This window comes from Sturnira hondurensis, unplaced genomic scaffold (genome assembly GCF_014824575.4).
Source record: "Sturnira hondurensis isolate 20B ecotype Veracruz unplaced genomic scaffold, ASM1482457v3 Scaffold0018728, whole genome shotgun sequence".
In the NCBI taxonomy this organism is placed as follows: domain Eukaryota; kingdom Metazoa; phylum Chordata; class Mammalia; order Chiroptera; family Phyllostomidae; genus Sturnira; species Sturnira hondurensis.
Window position 1 is genome coordinate 992,522 of NW_028091359.1, and position 7,340 is coordinate 999,861.

Genomic DNA, 7,340 nt, shown 5'->3' on the forward strand with positions numbered 1-7,340 from the left:
TCTCCAAAAGATAGAACCACCCACCAAAGAATATTCAAGAGAAATATCACTCTCTATCCTCTACTCAGTGCCAACCCTGCTCAATCTTTCAACCCTACTCCCACCTGCCTCCCCTGAGTAACTAATCTCATTAATTTCTTATTTATCTGTCCCATTTCCCTTTTGGTCAAAAAAATAAAAGTACATAATGTATTTTCCTACTTCTCTTTTATTCTTACATAAAAGACAGCATATTTAGGTACTCTTTCATACTTTGCTAAAAATCTTTCCATATCTGGGTTGCAGGCCAGTTCCCTGCAGGGGATGCACGAGAGGCAACCATACATTGATGTTTCTCTCCTTCTCTCCTTCCCTTCCCCTCTGAAGATAAATTAATAAAATATTTAAAAAAAAATCTTTCCATATCAGTTTGCAGAAATCTTCCTCATTCTTTTTTTTTTCAGATGTATAGTGCTGAATTATGTGCTTGTACTGCAGTGCATCCAATGGCTATCCTCTGCATGCACATTTAGGTTGTCTCTAATATTGTGCAAATACAAACAATGCTGCAATAATTAACCTTGTGCATATGCAGTTTCATACTGTGGGAACTCTCTATTTACGGTAAATTCCTAGAAGTAGGATTACTGGGCCAAAAGTGGACACAGAAGCTTTTCAGATGCCTAATAAGTTTTAGCACACAGATTTAAAGAATCTTTTGTGATAATGTTTATTACCTATTTGTCTATGGAGATGTTTTGCTTTAGATTTTGAGTTCTCAGACTTTGTACGTCTTTTATGCAGCACAATTACACCTTAACAAATGTGTTCCTGTGATTATAAGCAACCAATAACAGAATTCTTCCTAAGCAGTGTTAGATTTCACATGTATTTATTTCATTAGATTTGAGCTCTACAAGTAGTGATGTGCAAAAATAACAGGGAAATCCCTTAGATCTGAAAAACAATGGTTACATAAGAATGGATCACATTCTGCTCGTGGGAATGGCCAGGGATGTAACATTTTTACATCTCTAAGGAGGAGGTATTTCTTCCCAAGCAGAGCCGATGCTCTGAAGTCACTGGAAACGTGATGAACAGTGAGGAGCGCTGGTCTGCTGGTGCAGCAGGGCTGGGTAATTGTACTGTAAATCATGCAAACACCGACACGTGGGGGGGAAAACTTCTTCAGACATCCTCTTCTTCTCACTAAAAGAACAATCCTTTTAAAAATAGACACATCGGCAATTGTCTTGGGCTGAGAATATACCAAATGCTGACATTAACCCCCCAGAAATGCCAAGAAGCTTTACGGCTTTGACGTCTATAAGGCATTTTAAAAATGCTTCATGAATATGATCTGACACTCTTGATTAAACACTGTAGAAGTAAGGACAACTTAACTCCCACCTCTGCGGTCTGTGCCCAGTATAAAAACATTATCCTGGAGTTTTATTATTGGTATCTGTCTTTTAGGAGTCTTTCTTTACTCAGGGTCTAAGACTCACCAGCAATTCTCTGCCCCTTAGAAAGGTGAATGTTTTGCTTGGAAGCCCCTGTGGGGCCTGGGCTCTCACAGGCAGAGATCACAGATCGGCCCCACTGCCCACCAACGATGTCAGCAAAGCCTCCCTGTCCCTTTGGTTTGTCCACTCTGAAAGGACAAGAGTCTCTCTGTGGCACAAATTTACCGTATTTGCTTTATCATTTATGCTTAGATCATTTAGTTTACGTAGTGTCTGCCGGATTTCTTCTCTGTAAATGTACTATTTTTCTCTCTGTAATTAGGAAATACCTTGTGTGACATACTTTGTGGCTATGTAACTAGCCTGTGTCTCATATATGGCAAAGCGTTTCATTAAGATGCCTCGTATTCACAACTGGGGTCCTCCCCAGATTCCTTAAATACAGAATTATGTACAACATGCATGCCATGCATGCCAAACAGTCTAGACCCAAAGACAACCACGTTTCCTTTGTTAGTGCTTTAATCTCGGCATCAATAATATGAGGTAATGAGGCCTTGCGTAAAGAGCTCAGGTTTTGGAGCCATACGGAGTGGATTTAAAATGCAGCATGGCTACTTACCATCTATATAATTTGAGAGACAAGCTACTCAAGGTCTTTGAGCCTCAGTTTTTCCCCCAGAAAAACGAGATTATCAATCCCATAGGACTGTTGTGAGGGTTTAATGAGTTCATATAACATAAAAAGTACCCAGAACTATATTCAGCATCCTGTAGGCACCAATAAATTGCAGCTATGAATAAATAATAAGAATATTATTGTGGTTAGATTTGAAGCCTGATAAATTCTTTTTTTGGATGGAGACATGCTGCTATTTTATACACCGATAGCGTTGATCCAGTTTTAGGGCAGAGCTGATTTAAAAACAGAAAAGCATATCCTCCCCTGTAAATTTCCCCCAATAAATTGAACTGTGGGGTCTATCTGTGGACCTAGAGTTTATACGTACCAGGTCTTCAATGTGAACTGTTCACTTAGAGAGCCCTTCCTTCTGCCAATACTGGAGCGCCCCCATGAGGTCAGCTTCGGTTCTGGCAACAGCTGCTTGAAATCTGTCCCAATTACAAGAATATTTGAGTAGTTGTATTTACATTTCATTATACTTACCTTAAAGCCTGAAAAGTGCACTCTGTTGACCCTTGATGGCAAACAATATACCAAAAGTATAAGAATTCATCTTTATTAAATTTTATTTTTCAATTACAGTTTACATTCATTATTCTTTGTATTAGTTTCATGTGTACAGCATAGTGGTTAGACAATCACATACTTTACAATGTGCTCTCCCTGATATTTCCGGCACCCACCTGGCCCCGTGCACAGTTGTTAAGTATTATTGGCCATATTCCCTATGCTTTACTTTACATCTCTCTGACTATGTTGTGACTACCAATTTGTATTTCTCAATCCCCTCACCTGTTCACCCACCTATCCAACCTCTGTCCCCTCTAATAACCATCAGTCTGTTCACTGTTTCTATGAGTCTTTCTAGTCTGTTTATTAATTTTGCTCTTTAGATTTCACATATCAGTGAAGTCGTATGGTATTTCTCTTTCTCTGTCTGACTTATTTCACTTGGCATAATTCCCCCTAGGTCCATCCATTCTGTGGCAAATGGTTAAGATTTCAGTCCTTTTTATGGCTGAGTAATATTCCATTGTATATATGTACCACAACTTTTTTGTCCACTTGTCTATTGATGGATACCCAAGTTGCTTCCCTATCTTGCCTATTGTAGATAATGCTGCAATAAACAAAGTACAAGAATTAGGATTTCTTAAATGCTTGATTTGGATTGGTGAATCTTAAGAATTTGAGATTGAAAACTTAGCCCCAGGGAAAGTGAGATTTTTGTCAAAGTGTGAATGGCTGCTGGATTTAAAAAAATATATTTTATGTATTTATTTTTAGAGAGAAGGGAAGGGAAGGAGAAAGAGTGGGAGAAAAACATCTATGTGTGGTTGCCCCTCCTATGTTCCCTACTGGGGACCTGGCCTGCAACCTAGGCATATGCCCTGACTGGGAATCGAACTGGCGACCCTTTGCTTCACAGGCCCGTGCTCAATCCATTGAGCTACACAGTCAGGGCTGGATTTTTTAAAATCTATGACCAATCACCCTCTCCTTGACTTACATTTTAATTAAGGCCCTAAAGCCATGATCTAGAAGTTTCTACCTCCCTTTGAGAAGAAAAAAATAATTCCTATGTTCAAATGACCATTAGAAATTCCATTCAGGTGGCCTACAGAAAAATCTCAAACTCAGCTTCGTCAAAGTGAAACTTATTATGTCGTCCGTACACAACCCTAGCCCTCCAATATTCCCCATCTCCATGAGCAAAGCTGTCCTCGCCTAGTCACCTAAGTTTGAGACCAAGGAATTATTTTAGGTTTCTCCTCATCTTCCTACATTCAGTCACTGGTGGGGGCGCCTATCAACTTCATCACCTCAAGGTCTTTTAGATCTTCCCCCTGTTCCTCTTCCCTTTTACTACTGCCTTCTTTCCTCACTGTAATATTCTCTGGCCTCCCTAACTCCAGACTTGCCTCTCTTCCATGTTGCTGTCAGAGTGATCTTTTAAAATTAAAAAACTGTTTATATCAGTGGCTTAACATTCTTCAATGGCTCCTAGTGCTTACAAGATGAAATCCACACTCCTCAGTGTACCCATAAGGTGTATGAGAATAGTCCTTACCCACATGTCCAGCTCCATTTCTTGCTGCATCATTTGCTTTCAGCTTTATTGAATCACTAGCAGACCCCCCCCCAACACAATGGGACTTTTTCATGCCCCCTTACGTTTGTTGCTACTGTTCCCTTTACTTAGAATAGCTCTACCTGTCTTGTCTAAGTCATCCACATCTTATTTTCAAGGGTATGCCAGCTTTCTCTTCTCTACAAACTTTTCTTAACTTCCTACAAAGCCCAGCCCATCCCTCCTCCACAGAGTGACTACTCCTTTACATCCTGTAACTTACACCACAGTGCCTAGAGAATTTTCTTGCTCTGTTTGTAAAGAGCTCTCTGTCTGGAGTAGACTTTAAGCTGCTTGAGAGCAAAGACTATGTCTAATCTCCCATGCCAAGCACACTGTAAACACAGTAACAGACTTTGTTAAATGATAAACAAGGAGTGGAGGAAAAAAGATTCTCAAAAACGTACTTCAAGGGTATGGCATGATCACTCTGTTCATAACAAGACATTCCCAACCAGCTCCCACCGCACTGTTGGACAGACTTCCTGTTCTCACTTGCTACAGCTGAGAAACCATGTGTGTCTGCCAGTCAGACCATACTGGTTTTTGGAGAAATTCCAGTTACACAAACCCATGATTCAATTCTTTGTCACTTTTATTGATGGTGGTTTTTAACTGTTTTGTTTTGTTTTGCTCTGAAAAGGAAATGGTCCTTTAATGAGTCAGCTGGACGTTGTCAAGATAAGAAATGATGGCCCCGGCTGGGTAGCTCAGTTGGTTAGAGCACCATTCTGACACGTCAAGGTTGTGGGTTCAATCTCTGGTCAGGGCACATACAAGAATCAACCAATGAATGCATAAATAAGAAGAACAACAAATCAATTCTTTCTCTTTCTCTCTCTCTCTCCCCCCTTCCCCTTCCTCTCTCTCTAAAATCAATTAAATAATTAAAAAAAGAAATTATATAAGTCTGACAGTTTCCATTTGACTTTATTTATTCAGTCACAATTTATTACAAAGTACTAAGCAAAGGACATAGGTCCTTTCCTAAGCCCACGATGTTGTCCGTTTCAGAGATCTTTGTTTATTTCATTTCACTTCATTAATTCAACAAGGTTTATTGACTTCTTAGTATGAAACTGACTTTGTGCTAGGCAAACATAATATGAAGATAGATGAAATACAGGCCCATCTCTCAAAAAGCTCAAAGTCTGGTGTAAAACAGATGTAGAAACATAATTACAATGCAATAGGAAAAGAGCTAAAATAGAGGTATTTACAAAGTGGCATGAGAAGTTCCAGAAAGAAGATGGACGATGTCAAGGAGGGGGCATTGGAAGTAAGCTTCATAAAGGAGAGGACAGATAAACTGAGTTTTGAAGAATATAAAAATTTTGCCAGGGAGGAAGGAGGAGAGAGAAGATTCCAAAGAGGAGAGAGGACATTCCAAGAAGAAAGAAAAGTATGTACAAAGGTCTATATCTAGAAGAAGCAAAGTTGTAATGAGATGATAAAATTAAAGCTTAGAGAAGGTAAGTTAACTTCCCCAAGTCATACAGCTGGGAAGTCAAAGGGCTAGAGGGAATTAACCCACGCTGAAGCTATTTATGGGAGTGTGTCGTATTTCTTGAGTGTTGAGAATCACAGCTCAGGGCTAGGCATACAAGTGGTAGGAGCTCGGAGTACACTCAGTAGACAACGGTGAGTCATGGGAGGTTTTTAAGCAGAGAAGCAACATGGTCTCATTTGTGCTTTGGAAAGATAATTCTAGCAATGACTTTTAATTCTGACTGCAATTAGAGTCACTTGAGAAGCTTTCAAAACTTATAGGCCAGGTTGCTACTCCAGAACACTTAAACCAGAATTTCTGGGGGTGAGACCTAGTTTTCTTTTCTTTCTTTTTTCTTTTTTAAAGTTCCTTAAGGGATTCTAATGTACAAGTAGGGTCAAGAACTACTGTACCAGGAGAATGGATTGAAAGATAGAAAGGAACTAATATTTATTAAGCACCTACTATACTTGAGGTTTTGTTGTAAGTGCTTTATACAACTACATATGTATTAGGATGAGAGATAGATAGACAGATGCCAATGGATAGACAGACAGATAGTACTTGGTGCATTTCAACCATTTTGAGCCATGTGCAGAGAACTATTACAATACTCCAAGCCTTCAAGGTAGATACCATAATCCCACAATCTTTATTTTACCAATGAGGAAGTTGAGGCACAGACTAGTGAAAGAGCCCATCCAAGATGATCACATTATTAAATGATAACAATTGGATTCCACATAAGTCTTTCCAATACTTAAAACTACATTCTTCCCACTGTACACCACTGCCTACAAATCTAGCTTAATCCTCAGAACCACCCTGAAGTAGTTAGTTATCACGATCCTCATTTTACACACGAGAAAATTAGTCCCAGAGAGTTTCATCTGATCAAGTCACAACTAATAGATGGAGAGGCTGAGGCGGATTTAAATTCAGACTTGTTTAACTCCAACCACGTGCCTATGAAAATAAAGTATGTAAGCACATATTCAACATTCAATACAACTTTCCTCTCAAAGAAAGGAAGCAAATTGGATTATCAATACAAGCCAGAGTATTATTCTCAATGAGGAGAGTCATCCCTATTTCTGGAGTCTCAGGAGGCTAAAGCTCAGTTCAACTATCAATCCCAGGGGACTTATTTGGGTGGAGGAGTGGGGATGGGGCATGAGAAATTCTGCCATAGCCTGTATCATATTTACCTGGAAAACTTTTAACCTTGGCTAAGTCCAACACTACAACATCACACCCTTATCCAAGCAGCTGAATCATGCTGGTTAATCTCTTTTTAAATGTATCATCTCTATGCACTATTGCCCAGCAATATTATGCCTTTTCCTAGTAAGTCCGTTTTCCCACTTTAGAGAAATTATTTCATATCATTTCTTCCCTCCTCACTCCCTCCAACACCCTCACCCATCCCATTATTCTCCATTCTCTGATGCATCAACAATTTCCATCTTTTCATTCCTTCCATTCTACAAACATCCCCAGGTGCCCAGTTTTTAAAACATCAAAGACAAAAAAACCAAAAACTTCCTTTGAACCCAAAGGAGTTGCTTTTTCTCAAACTTTTTATAGGTG